Raw genomic sequence first — 24,468 nt, forward strand, 5'->3', positions numbered from 1 at the left:
TTTTTAACAGTCCCACTCATGTGCTCTGATGATTTTAGGGATCTGTGAATAATGACCACAAGATCTTGCTGTTCCTCTAAGAACCTGGTGTTCTGCCATTCATTAAATGCCCTCTCAGCTTGTTTCTTCTCCCAAAATGCATCACTTATCAGGCTTATCAGGGTTAAATACTATCTGTGACTGGCCTGCTGAACCAATCAACCTATTGATATCTTCCCATCATCTACAAACATCTTCTTCACTGTTAGCTACTCTTGGTAGAGTCTCCAAATCTGCTGAACATTCAGTCACATTTTCACCTATATCATTTATATATAAAATAAACAGGGTCGCAGTACCGATCCTTATGGCACACCATTCGACACTGGCCTCCAGTCACTCAAATACCCTTCTACCACTAGCCTTTGTGCCCTATTACTAAGCCAGTTTCTCATCCACTTTGCCAAGTTTTCCTCAATTCCATGTGCTTTAGCCTTCCCAATCTAAGGATTTGCTAAAATCCATGCAAACTATATCAACTGAAGTTCCCTCATCCACACACTTGATCACCTTTTCAAAAAATTCTAACAAATCTGTTAGGCATGACTTCCTCTGACAAAGCCATGCTGTTTATTCTGAATTGACCCATGTCTTCCCAAGTGTGTATTAATTTCCTCCTTCAGAATTTTCTCCAATAGTTTCCCTCCCACTGACGTGAGACTCACCAATCTATAATTTCTTATTTATCTCTACCACCCCTCTTAAAAAGTGAAACCACACTTGCCAACTTCCAATACTCTGGCAATCCCCTGTGGCCAGAGAAGGATTAAAAATTTGTGTCACAGCGCCTGCAATTTCTTGCCTGCCTCCCACAGCAGCCTGGGATGCAAATCATTCGGGCCAAGGGTTTTCGCCCCAGCCCATCTGCAGTGTTCGACTTCAGTAGTAATGAATTTTCCTGTTTTTAGATGTTCTGTTTAAAGTGAGATTACTTGCAATATGCTGCTTCATCTCAAATCTGGCTTATGCCTTACAGCACATAGACTGTTACTAATTAATTGCACCCAGATTTGAACAATGTTACTAGGGTTTCAGGTGCTGCCAGAACAAAGGTAAGGTGCACAGAATACAGACACAGTTGCAAGATCCTTGCAACTTTTCATTCTTAATAGATTTCACCTAACTTTCTTTTCTCTTGGATGTGTATTCAATTTAATCACATTTTCAAAAACTGTACTGTCGCCTGATGCCATGTTATGTTGTTCTTTTCTTTTGCATAAATGCACCAACATTATACAAAGCTTTGTAAAAAGAAAATGTGTGTTCTTTATTTGATGACATGACTATTTATAGATAATGTTCAATGGGAGCTAAGTACATTTGACATCTCCCACTGCCACTTCAAACTGTTTAGTAAGTCATTGCATCACATCCTGAACATAAATTTATTGATGTAATAAGGACTTCCTCAGGGTGGTGTCCTAGACAAACCTATAGTTATATTCACATCACTTCAAAAAAACCTTCTACAACTTCTCTACTGGATTTGGAGAACATTTATTTTGTCTCACTTTTAGAATCATGGAATCTCTTCAGTGCGGAAAAGGCCATCTGGCCCATCAAGTCTGCACCGAACCTCTGAAGAGCTTCCTACTCACACACAGCCACCTACCCTATCCCTGTAACACCACACGTACCAGGGCCAATCCACCTAACCTGTACATCTGTGGCCATCTTGTCTTCCCTAGATGTGGCCTAATCTTTTGGTTGCATCCAATATTTTAACTTCAGATTTCCAGCATCTGTAATTTTTAAAAATTCAAACATATGAGCATTGCTAGCTAGGTGAGTAGGTAATGCTTATCCCTAGTCACTCTTGAGAAAATGGTAGTGAGCTGCCTTTCTGAAACATTGCAGTCCATTTGGAGCAAGAACACCAATGCATTTTGGGACAGAGCTCCAGGATTTTGATTGAATGACACTGAAAGAACAGTGATATATTTCAATTTGAAATGGTGAGTGGCTTGGATCAAAACTTGTAGGTGTTTGTGTTTCCATGTTAGTGATGCTTTTCTAGATGTCGTGGATGGTGTCAAGCTTCTTGAATGCTGTTGAAGCTGCAACCATCCAGTTAAGTGGGGATTATTCCATTCCACCACTGAATTGTGCCTTATAGATGGTGCTCAGGCTTTGGGAAGTGATGTAATTTATTAACTGCAAGATTCCTAGCCTCTGCTCTACCTTCGTAGCCACATTGCTTACGTGATTAATCCAGTTGATATTCTGTTCAATTATAAAAAATAAGATGTCAATAGTGCAGGATTCAATGATGATAATGCTGTTGAACCTCAATGGACCATATCAAGTTCCATCTTGTTGGAAATGGCCATTGTCTGTCATCTGTGTGTCACAATTGTTATTTCCCACTTTTCAGCCCAAATATGGATGTTATCCTGGTCATGCTGCATGAGGTCAGGAGCTGAGTGGCCCTGGTGAAATCCAAACTGGACGTCACTGAGCAGGTACCGCTTGATAGCACTGTTGATAACAACTTCCATCACTTTTCTGATGATCAAGAGTAGACTGATGGGATGGTAATTGGCCAGTTTGGATTCCCTGCTTTTCAAGTACAGGACAGATCTGTCCAATTTTCTACATTGTCGGTAGTGGAACAAATTTGCTTGGAGTGCATCAGATTCTGAGGCACATAGCTTCAGTATTATTGCTGAAATGTTGCCAGGACCCATACACTTTCAATATCCTATGCCTCCAGGCTTTACTTGAATACACATAGAATGAATTGAATTGGCTGAAGACTGACAATGTTGGGGACCTAACTGAAAATTGCTACAGCCTTATTTTTTGGCACTAATGTACTATGCTCCACCATCATTAAGGATGTCTCTACAAGCACTGTGGTGTGGTGGTCAGTCTTGCCAATTCTGCCATGGATTGGTGCATCTTTGATGAGGTTGATGTCAACTATGCTTTTTCCACTTGTTGCTTCACTGCCTGCTGCACATCTGGTCTGGCAGCTTTGTCCTTTAGGACTCAATCACCTCAATCAGTAAGGCTGAGGCTGAGCCAATCTTAGTGGTGAATATTGAAGTCTTCAACCCAAAATGTATTCTGTGCCCTTGCTACCCTTCATGTTTCCTCGAAGAGCTGCTCACCATGAAAGTACAATGATCTATCAGCTGAGGGACGGTAGTACATGATAATCAGCAGTAGCTTTCCTTGCCTATGTTTGACTTGATGCCATGAGACATTATGTGGCCTGGAATCAATGTAGAGAACTCCTTGGTCACTCCATCCTGACTGTATATACCTTTATTGTTGGTTCTGTCCTGACAGGGTGACATGACATTAATGATAAGGACATACCTAGGGATTGTCATGACATTATCTGTTAAGTTTAAGCCTGTGAGTATGTTATATCAGACTGTTGCCTGCCCAGTTTGTCAGACAGCTCTCCCAATTGTGGCACTAGCCTCAGGTATTGGAAAGGTGTATTTGGCAGGTTTGACATTGCTGGATTTGCCACTGTCATTTTCCATGCCAAATCTGATGCCAGATGGTCTGCCCAGTTTCATTCCTTTCAAGTCATTTGTAAAATCAGAGTGGTTGGCTCATCCACTTCACAAGGTAATGGGTGTGGAGTCACATGTGTGCAGAGATTGTAATGACAGCTATTACCTTCTACGAAGTACATTCATTTGTGAATCAGAGGGGTTTTTTTTCAGTGATTGACTCATAGTCATCATTATACTTTTAATTCTAGGATGTGTTGATTTCAAATTCCACCATCTGGCTTTGTGGAATTTGAACTCACGTCCCCAGCACATTCTGTAGGAATGGAATTGATAAAATTTTAAATCAATAAATAAATCTGGAAATAAGGGCTGGTCTAATGGTATAATGGAATAATTGCTGATTTTTCATTAAAAAAATTACTCGTACTCTTAAAAAAACCCTGTCAGCCTCTTCTGGTTGGACCTACATATAATTTCAGACCTATGGCAATGTGATAACACTCTTTACCGGCCCCTGAAATAGCCAAGCAATCTATTCTCTTCCAGGCCCATTAGAAATGAACAATAAATAGTAGCCTTGCTAGTGACATCCACATTCCATGAAAGAATAATGTTTGCCTCAAAACTCCAGGAAAGAAATGAGCAATTTATACCTTTGTTTTTAACATAATTGAAAAATACTAATTATATTCCTTCAAAGAAAGAATTCAAAGCCTCTCTCTTTAAAGGGCTTTCTAGATTAAAATAAATTTAATTTCCCTCCGACAAACAACATACATGAGTAGATCTTAATTGGAAGAGACTTGTCAATAAAATACAATTCAAATTCAGTCATTGATCTCAGCACCAAAAACATTTAGATGATTTTTATTGATGTGTTGAACATGAATATATATTTAAAAATGCTCATCAGTCCAGTTTTGAAAAATAGTATTGATTCAAAACTTTACCTTGGTGGTTTTCTGTGTCGGTACTAGTGAAACTGCAGAGTGGTTTCAGCTCCTGAAGTTATTTGATTTTTGCTCATAAATTTATCTTTTTTCTTTTTGTTGACATTGGTGAGAAATGCATGGAAAGTTCTCAATGAGATATCACAAATTAATCTAAAGTATCATTTTGCTAAGAGTGACTTTTTTAGAGAATGTGTTATGAAAGAAAGGAAGATTTACATTGCTATATCACCTTTCATGGCATCAGGGCATCCCAAAGTTCTTTACTGTTGTGAAAGTATTTTTAAAGTGTCATCTTTGTTGCAATGTAGGAAGTGTGGTAACCATTTTTCAGGAATCAAGCTTCCACAAACAAGAATGTGATAAAGTTTAGAAAATTTATTCCAGTGATGCTGGTTAAGGGATTTTTATTAGCAGAAAACTGGGAAGAACTCCTCTGCTCTTCTTATAATAGAGCAGGATTTTCTTCAGCAGAGACGGCAGGCAGAGCCCTGGTTTAATGTCTCTTCCAGAGGAGGGGAATTAGAATTAAGCCTGATTAACTCACAAGTATGCATCAGAAGCACACACATTACCTTACACTTGCTCTGATGGGTGTTCATGATTCTGTTGGTGCAGTGGAATGACAAAATAATCATCAAAATGCTCAATCTGTATGCTGTACCACATAAACTCACAGTTACTTTAATGTGAATTGTTTGTCATCTTGAATGAAACCATTTTGTTTTCCGTATGTGTTATAATTAGGATTTATTTGAAAATCAACCCAAAGGTGTTTAGGCATAAACCTATATACTGGATGCATATTCTTTAATTTTGACTGCATTCAGAAAGTCATTCAGACTAAAGAGTTTTGTGACTATTTCACAGATGTACTCCATGTCCAAACTCTTTGTCTAAGGGCTATGACTCACAGTAATGTTGCCACTCACAGTGTAGTTACTCAGGACTGTGTTTCATTCAAAGTGATTGCTTTTATAATCATAGAGTCATAGAAGCAAACAGCACAGAAATAGACCCTTCAGCACGACTGGTCCATGTCAACCAGGTTTACTAAACTGAGCTAAACCCATTTGCTTGCGTTTGGTCCATATCCTGTAACTTCAACACTTTGCTGAAGGAATGATTATAACCAGGTATTTTAAGTGTTATAATTATAGTTACCTTGAACTCCTATATTCATTTAATTCTGTGTACTGCCCTAGCTGGATTTAACAAATTTGTGTGCAGAGGTCAGTGACTACCGCAAGGTAGTGGCCGTGCTCAGAAGTGCATTTGACTAGTGGTTGCACCACAATTAACTTCAGTTTTTACAATTGTTGCGGTTGGCTTGAAATACTCTGTGAAGGCAGTAGAAAGACACTAGGTTCCAGTCTGATCTCCTTACCAGATGCGTGGCTCCAGTGTGAATATCCCTGAAGAATGCTCTTATCGCTGCTTCTGAGGCCTGCAAAATGGGGTTGGTTGAATTTCAATGGCAATAGAGCTGACCAAAGAATCCATGATTGTCAGAATAACATGATGGCAAGTTTACATATTTCACACAAGTGACAAATCTTATCATATTTTCAGATGTTCTATCAAAAATTGATCTTTAAAGTCCTGGACCTCTGATATTTGCACCTCTTCCTCTTTTTACATTGAGAGAATTTGTTCTCCTATCTGCTCTTACCTTGGCTGAAAGGGGAAGCTTCTCTTGTTCATCTTGACCCTCAAAAAAAAGGCAGAGACAATTGAAAACTTTACCGGTGTGTATTCCTGCATTTGCAAGGCAACACATGCTTCCCATGGGAAAACTGGATGGCCTTGAGCTATTACCAAGCATTGATTTTATCAGTTGTTTCACAAGACTGTAACTGCATTATTTGAATGTACGAACCATTTTTGATGACTCATGATTTTGTTGTTCCAAATATGGCCAAATTCCATCTATGACATTTAAATCATAAATTAACATGGGGGCTCATGCACAGGAAGGAGTGGCAGGAGGCAAACAGACAGCAGAATGTTGCGTTGTAATCCTGTTTTGATGACACACCTAGCCTTTATACATTGGAACATCCCGTCTGTTTATTGTCCCAGTACAATGTCCTAACGTCTCAGGGTGGTATATCTGGCCTTCCTTTCATGGGGAAGGAGCTATGTGTTCCAGGCCGAACATTGTTCAAACAAAAGTACTATCATCCCACTGTCCTGTGTGACTTTTTTGTTACCCTGAGACATAGCCATTTGTTTTAACTCTTTCTCATCTTTTCCCTGCTTTGTTCCGCTAAGATGTTTGATTTCATGTAAAATTATCATGCTGCATTAATTCAACTATTAATCGTACATTACTTGCACCAAATATGATCCAACTTAAGATTTATTAAATGTTTATTTTAACTGACTGTTCACCTTTCATTGGCTTTCTGTGCCTTCTCCAGCTACTTCTGCTTATATGTTTAGTGAGAATCATCCTTGTGTGTTCCCACCAATCTTACTGGCTTTGGATTTAGGCCATGTTGCACTTAATTTTCAGCTGCAGAGCAACATACTCCGTCCCCAAAGTGGTGGGTATTTATTATTCATTCTTTCATAGACACCATTGGCAGGACCAAAATTTAGTGCACATTCTGAACTGTCTTCAAGAATGTGTTCTTTAAACATCTCAAAACTTTGCATTTCATTGCCATATTTGTGGGTAGATGGCTGCCATCAATCCTTTTTTCTTGACTGGGTTGAAGGTCTGATATGGTTTACACAACTGTGAGCGAGTCTTAACTAGCAGCAGCAGCTTGTATTTTAATAAGATGTAATTTAGTTCATGATAGCAATGAGGTAACTTGTCTTTAGATAGTTTGACATTATTGCGGAACTATTACGAGACATAGATGACAGGCCTGTCCCCTTCAGAATCCAGAGCTATTCTCCACACTTGCTGTTCCAGTACTGTATGATATCAGGTTGGGTGGATCTCAATGCAGACTTGAACGTTAGCCCCATCAGAAACATTACTTCACATAACAACACCAATATGTACACAGTGCTGTTAGGGAGAGAGTTCCAGGTTTTGGAATATGTGGGAAGTGGAGGATTCTCCAAGACTTGAAGGGGAGGTTGTTTTTGAAACTCTGCTGCCCTTCAGAAGGCTTTTGATAAAATGTCTCAGAGGAATCTGGTTAGAAAAATTAAAACACGTAGGATATGAGTAATGTACTGGAATGGATTCATGATTGGCTAACAGACAGAAAACAGGGATTAAGAAAAAAACTATCATTGTCGATTTGGCAGGTTGTGATCGTTGGGATACCACAAGGATCAGTATTTTGCACCTGCTCTTCACAATGTATATCAATGATGAGGTGGGGACAAAATGTAAATTTCCAAATTTGTGGATGATACAAAGCTAAGTAGGAATGTGCGACTTGAGGAAGATGGATATCGGCTTCAGACAGGCTTAATGAATAAGTGGGAACATGCCAGATGGAAGATAAAGTGAAAAAAAATGTGAGGTTATCCACTTTTGTGGCAGGAACAGATTTGCAGAGTATTTCTTTAATAGTAAGCTGTTAGTAAGAATAGATTTACAAAGAAATTGAGGTGTTCTTGCCAATAAATCACTGAAGGTGAACATGTGGGTGCAGTAACCTATTAGGAAGGCTAATAGAATGTTAGTCTTTGTTGCAAGAGATTTAGGTTCAGCAGTAGCGAAGGCTTGGTTCAATTTTATGGGAGTTTGGTCAAATGGGGCCTAGAGTTTTAAGTGTAGATTTGGTCTTACCTCGGGTAAGATACTGTAGCGATTGAGGCAGTGCAACAAAGATTCACGAGAATTGTTCACAGGATGGCAGGACTGTCCTATGAAGAAAGTCTGGGATCTGGGCCTGTATTCTCTAGAAATTCAGTAAATTGGAAAGTGATCTTATTGAAACTTACTAAGCATTTAAGGAGATAGCTAGGGTAGATGCAATTAAGATGCTTTTGCTGGGTGGGGCGTCTAGACCCAAGGAGTGAGGTGTTGCATTTTAGAAAGGCAAGTCAAGGCAGAACTTACACACTTAATGCTAAGGTCCTGGGGAGTGTTGCCAAACAAAGACACAATGGGATGCAGATTCATAGTTCCTTGAAAGTGGAGCCACAGGAAGACAGGATAATGAATAAGGCATTTCGTACACTTGCCTTTATTGGTCAGTGCATTGAGCATAGGAGCTGGGAGGTCATGTTGAGGTTGTACATGATGTTGGTTAGGCCACTTTAGAATGCTGCGGTCACCTCTGATCTCCCTGCACTAGGAAAGATGTTAAGCACCTTGAAAGGGTTCAGAAAAGATTTACAATTATATTGCCAGGGTTGGAGGATTTGAGCTATTGGGAGAGATTGAATAGTCTGGGGCTATTTTCCCCAGAGTGTCAGAGGATGGAGGGTGACCTTATAGAAGTTTATCAAATCATGAGAGGCATGGGGTGCATAGCCACAGTCTTTTTCCCAGGGTAGATAAGTCCAAAACTAGACGTCATAGGCTTATGCTGAAAGGGGAAGATTCAATCGGGACCTAAGGGACAACTTTTTCACTCAGAGGGAGATATGCATATGGATTGAGCTGCCAGAGGAAGTGGTGGAGGCTGGTACAATTACAACATTTAAAAGGCATCTGGATGTGTATATGAATAGGAAGTGTTTAGAGGGAAATGGGCCAAATGCTGTAAATGGGACTAGATTAATGTAGCATATCTGGTTGGTATTGATGAGTTGGACGTCTTTTTATTCATTTTGCGGGATACGTGTGTCACTAGCTGACCAGGATTTCTTGCCCATCCCTAGTTGCCCCTTGAGAAAGTGGTGGTGAGCTGCCTTCTTGAACCACTGCAGTCCTCCTGCTGTGGGTGGACCCACAATGCTGTTAGGGAGGGAATTCCAGGATTTTGACCTAGCAACAGTGAAGGAATGGTGATATACTTCCAAATCAGGATAGTGAGTGATTTGGAGGGGAACTTGGAGGTGGTGGTTCCCAAATATCTGCTGCCCTTGTCCTTCTAGATGGAAGTGGTCGTGGGTTTGGAAGGTGCTGTCTGAGGATCTTTGCTGAAATTCAGCAGTGCGTCTTGTAGATAGTACACGCTGCTGCTATTGAGTGTTGATGGTGGAGGGAGTGGATGCTTGTGGATGTAGTGCCAATCAAGCGGGCTGCTTTGTCCTAGATGGTGTCAAGCTTCTGGAGTGTTGTTGGGGCTGCACCCATCCAAACAAGTGGGGAATATTCCATCACATTCCTGTCATGTCCCTTATAGATGTTGGACAGGCTTTGGGGAGTCAGGAGGTGGTTACTCAGTGCTGTATTCCGAGCTTCTGGCCCGCTGTTGTAGTGACTCTGTTAATGTGGTGAGTCCAGTTGAGTTTCTGGTCAATGGTAACCTCCAGGATGTTGATAGTGGGGAATTCAGTGATATTAGCACCATTCAATTTCAAGTGATGGTGGTTAGATTGTCTGTTATTGGTGATGGTCATTAGCCTGACATTTGAGTGGTGCAAATGTCTGAATGACTGAAGAGTAGGTGTCCATGCTATACATTTCTATGACTGTATAACTCTTGAGTGAGAAACAACTTAAGTCAGAGATAAGGAGAAATTATTGTACTCAAAGGATTGTGAATCTTTGGAAGTGTCTACTCTGTGGAAGCAGTGCAGAAACAGAATTCCCTCCCTCATGCCATTGTGGGTCAACCCACAGCAGGAGGACTGCAGCGGTTCAAGAAGGCAGCTCACCATCACCTTCGCAAGGGCAACTAGGGTTGGGCAATAAATCTTGGCCAACCAGCAACACCAAAAGCCCACAAAATGAATATTAAAGAATTTAGTCTTTGAGTGTGTTTAAGGTAGACATTGATCGATTTCTGATTACCAGTTGCATACAGGGTTATGGTGATGAAATGGGTAAAAGGCATTGATTGTTTGATCAGCCATGAACATGTTGAATGACATAACAGTCTTAATGAGCTGAATGGCCTTCTCCTGTTGCTCTGTTCCTTGTCCTTCAACACAGGAGAAATTGGGGCTTGAAGTTGGTAACCTTGGGAAAGGTCAATCTATTGTTTATGCAACAAAAAGGTCTAGCACTTACTTGAGACCCTCTCCTGAGACTGATTTTCCCTGCCATCAAAGAATTGTACAGAACATCAGAATACTATTCAACTCATCCTGCATACCGTGAGTCTTTGATACAACTCTCCAGACAATGACAAGGATAAAGAGCTTTTCTCCCTCACAAGCTCTTTACTGAAAGCTCTGAAATTTATTCCATTTAAGTGGATATTCAAATCCCTTTTGAAAACTTCTGTTGAATCACCTTCCATCATCTTTCTTGATATTGCATACCCCATCCATTAAAATATTTCACTCCTCCAACTGTTTTTTTTTTGCCAATTAGTTTAAATCTGTGAACTTGACTCTGCTGCCAATGATTTTTGTTTTAAATTTACACCACATTTCTATTAAGTTTGTACTAAACATGTTCTGCTTGAAGGAGAAAGATTTCAGCTTCTTTCGTCAATCCAAGTAAGTAGGTTGCTCATGACTGGTATTACTCTCATATATCTTTTTGGACCTTACACCCCCAGCAATTGGTGATCCTAAAGAGTGCTGCCACAACTGGAACACAGAACTCTGATTGGGCCCTGACCAGTTATTTATGCATATTCATTACAGCATTAATGCCTGCATTCAGGAAACCAACCTATAAAGCTCTTGCAAATATAAAGATAAGAAAGAATGTGAGCTTGGAGATCCTGAATTTACCCAACTTCCCAATCATTGGTCCTTCGAGGTAACCAGTTCTGAGGACCTTGTCTGGAGCAAAGACAAAGAAGAGACCCATTCATGATCACATTGGCCATCGCTGACTGTAGTTAACACCACACAAAGCTTCTGTGAGCCCAGACACTGATTACTGCCTTGTCCTTAGCTCCATGACTCACTGTTCACCATGCCCCCAGCTCCTGCAATCACCCACAAGATCCAAATATCTCACATCTCTCTGTGCCTGCTATTTGAGGTGCCCATCTCCTTAAACCCTCTCCCTCAGGCTATTGTCAATGTGTGCTGATGCAGCACCGACAGCATTCCAACACCTCTGCTACTTAGTGATAATGGGAACTGCAGATGCTGGAGAAACCAAGATAATAAAATGTGAGGCTGGATGAACACAGCAGGCCCAGCAGCATCTCAGGAGCACAAAAGCTGACGTTTCGGGCCTAGACCCTTCATCAGAGAGGGGGATGGGGTGAGGGTTCTGGAATAAATAGGGAGAGAGGGGGAGGCGGACCGAAGATGGAGAGAAAAGAAGATAGGTGGAGAGGAGAGTATAGGTGGGGAGGTAGGGAGGGGATAGGTCAGTCCAGGGAAGACAGACAGGTCAAGGTGGTGGGATGAGGTTAGTAGGTAGGAGATGGAGGTGCGGCCTGGGGTGGGAGGAAGGGATGGGTGAGAGGAAGAACAGGTTAGGGAGGCAGGGACAGGCTGGACTGGTTTTGGGATGCAGTGGGTGGAGGGGAAGAGCTGGGCTGGTCGTGTGGTGCAGTGGAGGGAAGGGACGAACTGGGCCTTTGCCCCCACAGCTCCTCCCGCACCCCTATCCCAGGCCCAAAGATACACTTGCCCCCACACCTCCTCCCTCACCCCTATCCCAGGCCACAAGATGACTTTCCATATTAAGCAGAGGTTCACCTGCACATCTGGCAATGTGGTATACTGTATCCGTTGTACCAGGTGTGGCCTCCTCTACATTGGGGAAACCAAGCGGAGGCTTGGGGACCACTTTGCAGAACACCTCCGCTCGGTTCGCAATAAACAACTGCACCTCCCAGTCGCGAACCATTTCCACTCCCCCTCCCATTCTTTAGATGGCATGTCCATCATGGGCCTCCTGCAGTGCCACAATGATGCCACCTGAAAGTTGCAGGAACAGCAACTCATATTCCGCTTGGGAACCCTGCAGCCCAATGGTATCAATTTTGACTTCACCAGCTTCAAAATCTCCCCTTCCCCCACCACATCCCAAAACCAGCCCAGTTCATCCCCTCTGCTACTTACCTTTCTTTAGGCTACTTGCAAAACACTATTCCCAAATAAATAAGGTTTGCAGCTTAACCCCTCGGTCACCTCAAAACTGTCTGTTGGTGCAGATCCCCTACGAGGTGGATCTGAACTTGTGAGCCATTGTCTGTGTTCCTTTGCAACTGTTTGGCAGAATTAATAAGTAATAAAACACAGTCATCACAGTTTTAGTTTTCACTTTGCCCAGCACTAGCATCTAATTCCTCTCATTAAGCTAGAAAATAAAGGGATGGAGAGGATCAATGGGTCAGGATGTAATATATATTGGAAGTGTTTACAATATCACCACTAGTGCTATGCCAGGTTAGTGAACATGAGGCTGAAAGAGTTGGCAGACAAAGAGCTGAGGTAGGGAAAGTGCTAATACATCCTCCTGTGACACCAGGCTGACAGCTTTATACTGGATGCCGTGTGTTTCCTCATTATGGCAGTGGTGTTAAGGTCCCTAAGTGGCAGCACTTGCCCTTCTGCTAATTGCATCATAAATAAAAATCTGTCTTGTTCAAATGCTTTGGTCTCCTCCATCGTGTGAGGCTGTTTCCTGGAGTGTTCAGGAAGAAAGGTGGGAAGAGGATCAATGTACGATCACGAGCTGGAAGTAGTTTTGAGGGAAGCAACAGCTTTTGAACTTTTGGGCACACGCAGAAAAAAAAGTGTGCTAAAGTTTATTTGAGATTATGAGAAGTGGAAAAGGAAGACATTGATTGTTGAGAGAGTAAAAATTAGCTCCTTAACAGGCTGCACAGATAAATAGCTGACAGATGTGTGAAGATTGAGAGGCAAAAACAGCAAAAATGAAAGCAATACTGAGAAATGAACTTACTGGTGTGATACAACTCCAGTTTGAAGTGTAAAAGATGAGTCAGACCAGAATGTTTTATTTACAAAAGTAAAACAAAGAACTGGAGATCTGAAACAAACAAAAAAAAACTGGAGAAGACAACTGCTCTGATAGTGTCTGTGGGGAAAAAGTAGAGATAATGTTTCAAATCCCATGGTTCTTCATCAGAACTGTCTTGAAACATTAACTCTGCTTTCTTTCCACAGATGCTACCAGACTTGCTGAGTTTCTCCAGTACATTCCAATATAATTCACAGATTTGACTGTGTTTTTGTTTGTGGGGTGTGAGCTTTTCTCTTGTGTGCATGCTGCATCCCGGTTTGGGGAAAATGCTGCTCAAATTCACATGATTTGCAAATTCTATAACGGCTAGCTTGTCACCCACCACTTTTCAGAGGAAAAGAGAGCCTCTCTGTCGTGTAAACTTGTATCGCTTCATTGAGTGCAAAGCAGTTGCCAGGTCTCCTAAGTTATACCAGTAGCACTGCTTCAAACATATTTTATTGGCTGCAAAGTGTTTATTACACCCTCAGGCGTAAGAGTGTGAACAAAGCTTTGTAAATGCAAACTATTTCCATCTGTCAGCATGGTGTATTTTGTTCAATTACCTTTGCTGGTATCTGCCAGAACATTATTATTAGTTGTATTATTATTTGATTTCCATCCCGTTGCTATGCATATCATACATCTATGCTTAATTACATAAAAATAGGTGGAATATTAATTACAACTTGTATGCCAATTGAAAATAATTGTCAATAAGGATGGGAGCATGCTTCAGTGAGATTACTTTTAATTGCTTTAACAGAGAGTGACTTGCATATTTGTGAATTAGTGGTTTTTTTGTTTCACTGATGTGAATTGTGGTTTGGCTAAACAACAACAATTGTAATTTCTTTTCACAAATAAACAGAAGACACTAGATAATAAGCAGTGTGCAATTTAACGGTATTGTTCTATTGTCAGTGTCTCTTGCAGACTAAAAATCAAATAGCTTCTGAAGTTCAGCAGATACTGGGGATGGCCTATTCAACTTGAAGTTTGTGGAACAGAATGAGGCCATTCAACCCATTAGGTTTCTGCTGTCTCACAAGCAAATGAGTGAAAAATTATCAGGGGCAGGCAGGAATGTGGAGTAGTCGAATCAGCCACGATCATATTGAATGCCAAAGAATGCTTAAGAGGGCGAAAAGTAATTAGAAGTCATTGATCCTAATTTTGCCAGAGCACAGGAAAGTCATTCAGCATATTCCTGTGTTTCTCATTGAAATTTGATTATTTTTTGTTTATTGTTCTATATTTTACAGTCTTTTTATTTTTTCTTTTTCCTTACTTCATCATTTAATTTCAGCCATCTTTCATTATATAAACAACATAATGCTACTAGACAGAGATAATGGGAACTGCAGATGCTGGAGAATTCCAAGATAATAAAATGTGAGGCTGGATGAACACAGCAGGCCAAGCAGCATCTCAGGAGCACAAAAGCTGACGTTCTCTGATGAAGGGTCTAGGCCCGAAACGTCAGCTTTTGTGCTCCTGAGATGCTGCTTGGCCTGCTGTGTTCATCCAGCCTCACATTTTATTATAATGCTACTAGACATGTGTCTCATTAATATTTCTTTCCTTTATGCCCCGATCACAAAGTACTGCAGATAACAATGTGTGAAGCTGAATGAACACAGCAGGCCAAGCAGCATCATAGGAGCAGGAACGCTGACGTTTCAGGCCTAGACCCTTCTTCAGAAAAGGTCTAGGCTTGAAACATCAGCCTTCCTGCTCCTCTGATGCTGCTTGGCCTGCTGTGTTCATCCGGCTCGACACCTTGTTATGTCTGCTCCTTGTGTCTTTCTTTTTCATGAAAGAAAGCAGTGCTGCATTTTTCAAAGGTGCTTCTGCCCAAGCTCCCTCAGAAATACCAAAGCATGCTTCTCTCTGATAGCTGTTTTATGGTGTAGAAGAAGGCAAATGATTCCCCTTTTCGTAAAAATCATCCATCATAATCTGAAATTTAAAGGTCCCTACAGCTGCATTGACTTCTATTGTCAAATGATGAGCACATAAGCTAAGTATGATGTCAGGGACCTGGGGAATGAGGGTGCCAGCTGGGAAAGGTGTTATTTGGAGAGGTGTAGGTTGCCCGTGGTTAGGATGTCAGATGACAGTAAAGTATCAGCTGGATGAGGGGTCAGTTAATATGGTGGCAGCTGGCGAAGGGATAGGGCAGCAGGGGATAGGAAGCCAGATAAATATGGTATAGGGTGCCAGGTAGATAGGTTGCGGAATTTACTTGGCAGACAATTGGTACCTTTTTTGCATTTGATAAAACTTGTTCTTGCTTTCAACTTTGGTGTTCTAGCGATTCTGGCCTGAAAACTGCAAGATGAACAGCTTCAACTTGTCTCTCTTTCCAACAGTTCTTAAAGTATGTACTACCAAGTGACTAGTTGCAAAACTGCAATCTGAGTCAGATTCTATTTCAGAGTGGTTAAATGTAAAGGGATCTGGGTGACCTTGTGCATGAATTGCTGAAAACTAGCATGCAAGTACATCAGGCAGTAAGGAAGGAGAATAGACTTTTGGTATTTATTGCTGAAAAAATAGTCTAAAGAAGTAGGGCAGCATTGTTGCAACTGTCTAAGGCATTAGTGAGACTGCACCTGTAGTATTTGAACAGTTTTAGTCACAAAACGTGAGGACGGCTGAAGTTACATTGGAGGCAGTTTAGAGGAGGTTCTCTAGATTAATTCTACATGTGGGGGATATTATTTTTATGGGGAGAGATTGAACGGTTCAGGTCTATTCTGTCTGGAGCTTAGAAGAATGAGATCAATGTGAGGTCTATGAGAAGCAAAAGGGGTTTGAAATTGTAGAGATAGAGAGGATATATCCACGTATGGGGGCAACCTAGAATGAGAGATCATAGATTTAGTATAAGTGGTAACAGATTTAACACAGACATGAGAATTCACTTCTCTCAAATTGTTTTGAATCTGTGCAGTCATTACTCCAGTGTACAGTGGAGACTGAAGAAATTTAAAGTCAAAGAGAAGTCACAGCACAGAAAAAAAACCTTTTAGCCCATTGGGGAAATGGCCATCAAAAACAGCCCCGTAACTATTTTAATTCCACATTCCAGCACTTGGCCCATGGCCTTGCATGCTTGGAGAATGCAAGTGCACATCTAAATACTTCTTAAATGTTATGAGTGCTTCTGTCTCGATCCCCGTGATAGGCAGGGAGCTCCAGATTCTCACCAAACTCTCGGTGTAAAAGCTTTTCCTCACATCTCCTCTAAGGCCTTTCCCCTTGCCTTAAAACAATGCGCTCAGTTATTGATTCCTCCCTCAAAGGAAGAGTGTCCTCCCATTTATCACATCTAAGCCCCTCATAATTTTATACATGTTGCTCATATCCTCTCTCAATCTCCTTTGATCTGAGGAAAACAACCCCAGTCTATCTAGCTTCTCCTCATAACTGAAAATCTCCAGCCCAGGCAGCATCCTGGTAAATTTCCTCTGCACTGTCACACGTGTTGTCAATTTCTTCCTCAATGTGGATTTCAGAACTACACATCATACTCTAGCTGTGGCCAAGCAAATTTTTTTTTTCAAATCCAGCTTCACCTCCCTGCTTGTAAGCTCTGTGCCTTGGCTAATAAAGGCAAATATACCATATGCGTACGAAAGCACTTTGTCAGCTTGCCCTGCTACTTACTGAGTGAAACGGTGTTTATTGCTGAAAAACAGACATGTTTTATTCATTTTTTTTTCATTTTGCGCTCATCAGGATACTCCGCAAGAATATAAACTCATACAGAAAATCAACATTTATAAGGTATGATAGCAGAGTACTGATTGGTTGGTAAATGGATCACTGGTGGAGATATTTGCCATGGCAAACTCACTCAGTAATCCCAAAGACTGGCAGATCATATTGAACAGTGTGTTTTTTGGCTGTTCACAGCAAACATATTAATGTCTGTACCCAACCAGTCCCACTTCCACATCTGCCAAGATACTGACAATCATTAAATATAGTTTTACAATTGGGCAATATTTGCAGAATAATCTTGAAAGTATGAGGAATTACATTGATAAACAATTTGGGATTGCCAGCTATGCCTGCAATGAGGCACAGTTGTGAATACTGGAAGCTACATGTATTAACAAACAGACAGAAAGAACATGAATACACACACGCACGCGCGCGCGCGCACACACACACACACACACACACACACACACACACACTATCCATTTCAACTCAAGAAAACAAGTGATAAGCATTTGTAGAGATAGTAGGAACTGCAGATGCTGGAAAATCTGAAATAACAAGGTGTAGAGCTGGATGAACACAGCAGGCCAAGCAGCATCAGAGGAGCAGGAAAGGTGACATTCTGGGCCTAGACCCTTAGGCCTGAAACATCAGCTTTCCTGCTCCTCTGATGCTTCTTGGCCTGCTGTGTTCATCCAGCTCTACACCTTGTTATCTCTGATAGCCATTTGTAGTTTCATTTCCCAGAGCGATGCCCTGAACAATCAGAGTTAACATGCCCGGTTTAAGAGTTAACAAAGCCTGGCAGTTAACTGTCAGTCTACATTAATACGTGTGTCAGCTATGGCATTGTCATGTCAATCAGAGCCCACTTTGCCAACTCCTGCCTCAGGCAGTATAAGTATTGATTTTTCCCTTTGAATTTATATCCTTGCAAAATGCTCTAATGGGCACAAGGTGAACCATTTTGACAAAATGTGTCTTCCTCTCAGCATTGCATAAGTTCTATACTACCAAATTGTGTCTATTCAAAAATGCTTTTTTGTAAATTTTGCTTGCCATCCTTTCAACTAATAACCTGACATTTGTGTTTTATTTTTATTACTCCAGGGATGCTGATTGGGCCAGCATTTATTGCTAGCCCCTAGTTGCTCTTGGGATGGTGGTTGTGAGCTTCCTTCATGAGCTGCTGCAGCATATATGCTGTAGGTCGACCCACAATGCGCTAAGGGAGAGAATTCCAGGATTTTCAACCAGGGATAGTAAAGCAACACTGGTACACTTCCAAGTCAGAATGGAGAGTGGCTCGGAGGAGATCTTGCAATAAGTGGTGTTCTCATGTATCTGTTATCCTTGTTCTTTAGCATTTATTTTCCTTCGGGGAGGGGAGTCTAACTCGAGAGAACGTAGGTTTAAGGTGAAAAGGGAAAGATTTAAAAAGGAGCTAAAGGCAACTTTTTCACACAGGGTGTGGTGCGTTTATGGAATGAGCTACCAGAAGAAGTGTTGGAGGCTGCTACAAATGCAACATTTAAAAGGCATCTGGATGGGTATATGAATATGAAGGATTTATAGCAACATGGGCCAAATGCTGGCAAATGGGACTAGGTTAGTTTAGGATTTCTGGTCAACATAGACAAGTTGAACTCAAGGGTCTGGCTCCATGCCATATATCTCAAGGACCTATGTCTCTCAGTGATCATGGACAGTGCTGTTTAAGAAGCCTTGGTGAATTTCTGCAGTGCATCTTGTAGATAGTATAAACTGCTAGTTCTGGGTGCTGATGGTGGAGGGAGTGGATGTGGAGCCAATCAAGTGGCTGCTTTGTCCTGGATGATTTCAAGCTTCTTGAGTGTTGTTGGAGTTACATTCATCCAGGCAAATGCAAAGTATTCTATCAAAAACCTGATTCAGGCTTTGTTAATGGTGGACAGTCTCTGGTTAGGAAGCTTAAAGTTTATCTTTTAAACTTACCTAAGTCAAGTTACATGGAAGATGATGTGTCCAAGCTCAATTCATTTGTGAGCTCTTTCAGAAACTTAGCCATGCAGCTAACTCTTAACCTTCATTGGAAAACAAACAATTCTTCAAAACATTTTTCGAACAATTCATAGAAAATTATAGTTGTTTGTCTAGTTTCATTTGTTTATGCATAAATTAAAATTCACAATGTGCAAAGCAATTTTATCATTTGCCCTGGTTACAGACAGGTAAAAGTTAAATGAATACCTATTGTAAACGATATTTGACCATTTAAATTTCTGAATATGTTCTGCTGGTGAGATGGGTTCTTTACTAAAGTACAGAGTAAGAAGGGTAAGAGAAAAAGCAGAGGACCTTCCATACAGATTTTCCACACCAACTACACAAGAACCAAGAGCAGCAGTAAGCCATCTGGCCCTTCGAACCTGCTCTGCTTCTTCAATAATTTCATCGCTTATCTCTTCATGGCCTCAGATTCACTTACCCAACCTCTCATCATAATCCTTAACTCCTTTACTGTTCAACAAATTATCTCTCTTAGCTTTAAAAACATTCAATGGGGGAGCCTCAACTACTTCACTGGGCAGGGAATTCCACAGATTCACAACCTTTGGGTAAAAAAGTTCCTCCTCAATTCAGTCCTAAATCTGCTCCCACTAATTTTGAGGCTATGCCCACTTGTTCCAGTTTCACGCTCCAGTGAAAACAACATCCTTGCTTCTACCTTAAGTATTCCTATCATTATTTTATATGTTTCTGTAAGATCCGCCCCCACCCCCCTTTCTTCCAAATTCCAATGAATACAATGTGAGGCTGGATGATGAAGGGTCTAGGCCTGAAACGTCAGCTTTTGTGCTCCTGAGATGCTGCTTGGCCTGCTGTGTTCATCCAGCCTCACATTTTATTATCTTGGATTCTCCAGCATCTGCAGTCCCTATTATCTCCAATGAATACAATCCCAGTCTATTCAGCCTCTCCTCACAAGCCAACCCTCTTACCTCTGGAATCAACCTAGTGAATCCACTCTGCATCTCCTCCAGTGCCAGTACATTCTTTCTCATGTAAGAATGAAGAAGAAGCCAGTGAAATCTAAAAAAAATTAAGATGAGTGGGAGAATGATATGCAAAAATTGAACCCCAAAGTGTGTGCTGTTGTATGTCTATCTCATCAGAACTAAAATGAAGCATTTGAGAGGTTAAAACATTGAGTATTGTTGAATCATTTAGCTGATGGCTCCCTAATCTCTGATTCACTGTGTCTAAGTTGGCGCTACTGAGGGCATTCTGCATTGTTGACAGCACCATCAGTTCGATGAAATGTCTTAATGAAGTGTCTTGATTGAAAAATAATTTACTGAAAATGTTACTACAGATAATAAAACAAATGGGCTAGCAATGTGTGGTCAGGGAGGGATTCCTTATGAATTGTTCATCAATTTGTGTCACTCTTCCTTTAGCTCCACGAAAATGATAAATCACCCTTAAGTATCTGCAACGTCTGAAGTTGCCGTATTTGCACGTCAATTCCCCATTAACTTCGCTACAGAATTCACAGGTTAATATCTATAAAGGTAAGGACTTCTTTAATGATGTGATGACTGTTAATAACTTTCAATCAATCTCTCTAATCTATGGTGACCAACTATAAGTGTGCTGCTTCACTTTTTTTCAAGTTACATAACACTGGTGGAGATTTTTAAAGTGTTGAGTTTTACGTTTATTTTTGTTTCTGTATCAGGTTTCTTTGTAGTCTTGTAATTTTTCTTCCTCCTCAGTTCCCCAATGTTTATGCTGTGAGACGTTAATATAATTTGTTAAGAAGGTGTTTTTGAGTTGGTTTCGTTGTTGACTTCCACTCTTGCTGTCCTTTTATCAACTTGTACTTGCACAACTTTCTGGGCCTTGTGATGAATTGCACGCTTGTGTTCTGGTAGATTTCTCTTAGTTTTGTTTCTGCTCTTGGGAAATAATAAAAGGTGAGATTTTACTGAGGAAAGATTTACCACCCTCCCAGGGGGAGGTGAATGCTGAAGGATATTACTTTAAAAATTCAATTGAGCCTTCTTTAGTATTCATTAAGTTAGCTAAATGCATGCTGTCAGAAAGTCAAAATTGTGATCAGATCTGTAGAATTTCCTTCTGAGGCGTTGTGCCAGAAGGCTTCCCACTTTTCCATGTGCGTTTAGAATACAATTTATTTAAAGCTACAGAAACCAACTCCCTCTCTGAGGTGACAACTCAGTTGAAGTCTAGTCAAGGCCAGAATTTGAATGTGCATCATTAAATTTTCTTTATTTACAAAACCTCACAAACTTATAATCTCCTTTTTAAGGGCAATAACTTCTCCCAAACCTTCCATCTTCCTTTAGACTCATTTTGATTGATTCAGTTTCTGATTATAACCGCAACTGTAGTTTAGAAAAGCAATGAATACATATATCTGGAGAGGAGAAACACTGCAAGTAATCTGATATTATTTTGAAAAGGAGCCTGAGAAATTGTTACGTTGTTTAATAAATGGTGGAATAGCATTTCCTGTGACAGAGTTTCCTATGAAGTTGGACTAAAGAATATAATCTGCACACAATCATCAAAACACCCAGTATAGATTTGGTAAGAAATATTATTATGATTTGAAAAACACTGAAAATAAATGTGATAAATAAACATACTGCTAAATTACAGTTAAAATATTAAAACAAAATACAGTTAAATGACCAGTTAATACAAGATCATTAATATGAACATGAACCCATTAATGCTGATCTAGAGTAATAAGTCTAGAAATTATAAAAGAATGTGATTAAGAAAAGATTACAATCCTTATAATTCCATTGTCTTCTTTTACACTTTTTTACATTATCAACAGTAAATCATGTCGCCGGGGAGGAACACCATAACTTAACCTGCGTTTCCCCAGTTAAGGCAAACATGTAGAAGACTCCATATTAAATAATCTAGTGGCCCATGTTTATATACGTGAATGATAGTTAATCTCTTGCATCCAAGTTTTCTTTAGCTATTCAGAAAGGTGACAGGAGAAATGTGTAGCAATTTTCCTAACATCTTGTGGTGAGATATATTATACAGCTTTGGTGTGAGTGGGACTTGAACCCAGGTCTCGTGGTCCAGAGATAAGTATACTGATATGAAACCACAAAAACTGACAACATGCTACAGAACTGTTAAGCAGCAAAATTAATTTACTTACTGTCCAATGAGGTGTAGGCATCTGCCAATTGCTGTCTTTAATTTATATAATTTGTTGGTTAAGGATGTTGCAGAAGTTAAAGCTAGTTTTCTTGACCACTCACTGAATGGGGCATATTTAATCAACCTGACTGGAAGGAAGATGAACTGAATCAAACTTCGGATTTCATCTACTTTATAACCCAGCTTTCTAGCAAGATGGGAGAATTGCTTATAAATTAGGCAGGTGCCCTAGATTGCGATTTGTGGGCCATTTGGTAGTTCTCAAAAACATCTATGAGATTACATTTAACTTCACTAATCTACCTTTTTGCCTTAAATGAAGGTTCAAACTTATCATGTTACATGCTTGAACTGTGCTGACCACAAGCCAGAATGCTCCATTTCTTTGCCAGTCACCTTATTTCTGCATTACCAAACTGAAACCTGCATTTTCACTGTAAATTCTAACAGTAAAACACACACTAAAGTAACAGTGAGCAATGCAGCAAAGCTTATGCACATTTTCTTCTAATAAAGAAGACAACATCTGAGATAGAAATATTATAAAGAAAGCATTGTGCACTTAAATCACTTTTTTCTGACAGTTGACAACAGGTTGCGGGCCTCAGATCATTGTGAGACCTCAGAAATAAAATAATGGCCTACTCTTGTTTACAGTCCCATGAGCTTTGGTTGGCAAATTGGTAATCTTCAGTGTGACCAATGAACTTCAATAGCTATCCCACTATGGGATGCAGAACGATAAATGCTACCTTGCCTTAATATGGCACCTGTTTATGATTACGTGTACAAGAAGCAACCAAAAACAAATTGAAGCATTGGCTGTGATTGATTTTCCATTTTCAGCTCATACACAGGGAGGTCAATTGTAAAGCCTCCCCCTCGCCCCCAACCCCGTTGCTATCCTGTGTGGATTGATCTATCTCATCGCAGATCTGGAATGCTCCAGAGACTTTTCCAATATAAAAGCAAAATACTGCAGAATCTGGAAACTTGAAATAAAAAACGAAATTGCTGGTAAACCTCAGCAGGTCAGGCAGAATCTGCAATGAGGTGGAAAGGCACTGCTTCAAATTGCTTTGAAAAGCAAATCTGCTTCAAGGTGACAATTTTAGGTATTGAGTAATTTTTCACTGTTCATTTTTACAGCTCCCACTCATTGTCTCCTATTTTTAAGAGCTCATGCAATCCATAAGTAAAGCTACCTAGTCGGATAGAGCCAGGTTGGTGAAAAGGTTAACTGGACAATAGTGCCCAAAGTCCTGCTCTGTCTCCATCCTCAGTCACTTTCAGTCCTACTTTTACTTTCAGTCTTTTACTTTTACCATTCAGTCCAATTCCTCTGCACTAACTGGAAGTCCCAGTCTGACCTAGTCCCATTTGCCAGTAATTGGCCAGTCCTGTCCATCCCCAAGCCGTATTTCTATAATAGCTCTGCTATTGCGGTCCCATGTTCCCAACCATGCCCTCAGTTCATCTGCCTCACCTGTCAGGTTGTCTAATTAAAAGAATAATTTATAACCATAGCTCCTTGGGGCAGTGCAATGACAACAAAAGTGACAGAAAAGTGGGGAGAGATGGGGACATTAAATTACAATAGCATTGGAGGGGAAAATGTGGCACTCCACCCCACAAGAAAGTTGAGGGTGTTGGTGGATGCTGCATGTTCCTTTTCTAAGGATAACCATCATGAATGCAGCCTGTAGAAGAGGTACCAGCAGTCAGGAAGTCCATCCCTTCATGGCCCACTGCATGATCCTTCTGGCAGCTACTTTGGCCAGGCACAGGAGCAGACCCGTGGCTTGCCTGTCCTCTCTTCAGTTCTATGGATAAGGGGTTGGACAGGAACTGCACATGGGGCCTTTCAAAAGTTATGCCTACTGTTCTACATGTGTGTTTCAGATCTTCGGGAATTGTCATGAAATTGGCTGAGTTTTGGAAATGACGCTGACTTACTCCTGCAATTTAGAAGCATAAAACATGGCTTTGAATTAGGGAGAAACTAAAAAGTGAGTGAAAATTATGTTATCTCCTTTACAATCGGACATGAAATGCTGCAGCTTGAGTTTACTGAAATTAATGTGAATAATGTCCTAATTGGAAA

The 24,468-nt window shown here is 40.6% G+C and overlaps 1 long non-coding RNA gene across 1 annotated transcript in view; it reads left to right on the forward strand.

The window, feature by feature from the left end:
- The window catches only part of LOC125457620 (uncharacterized), a 274,204-nt gene that overhangs the window by 244,038 nt on the left and 5,698 nt on the right, over positions 1-24,468 (forward strand). The window contains exons 3-4 of the long non-coding RNA XR_009446703.1: positions 20,609-20,722; positions 24,267-24,373. This is a non-coding gene — a long non-coding RNA (uncharacterized LOC125457620). The remainder of the gene's footprint in view (positions 1-20,608; positions 20,723-24,266; positions 24,374-24,468) is intronic.

Source organism: Stegostoma tigrinum, chromosome 1 (genome assembly GCF_030684315.1).
Source record: "Stegostoma tigrinum isolate sSteTig4 chromosome 1, sSteTig4.hap1, whole genome shotgun sequence".
Lineage (NCBI taxonomy): Eukaryota > Metazoa > Chordata > Chondrichthyes > Orectolobiformes > Stegostomatidae > Stegostoma > Stegostoma tigrinum.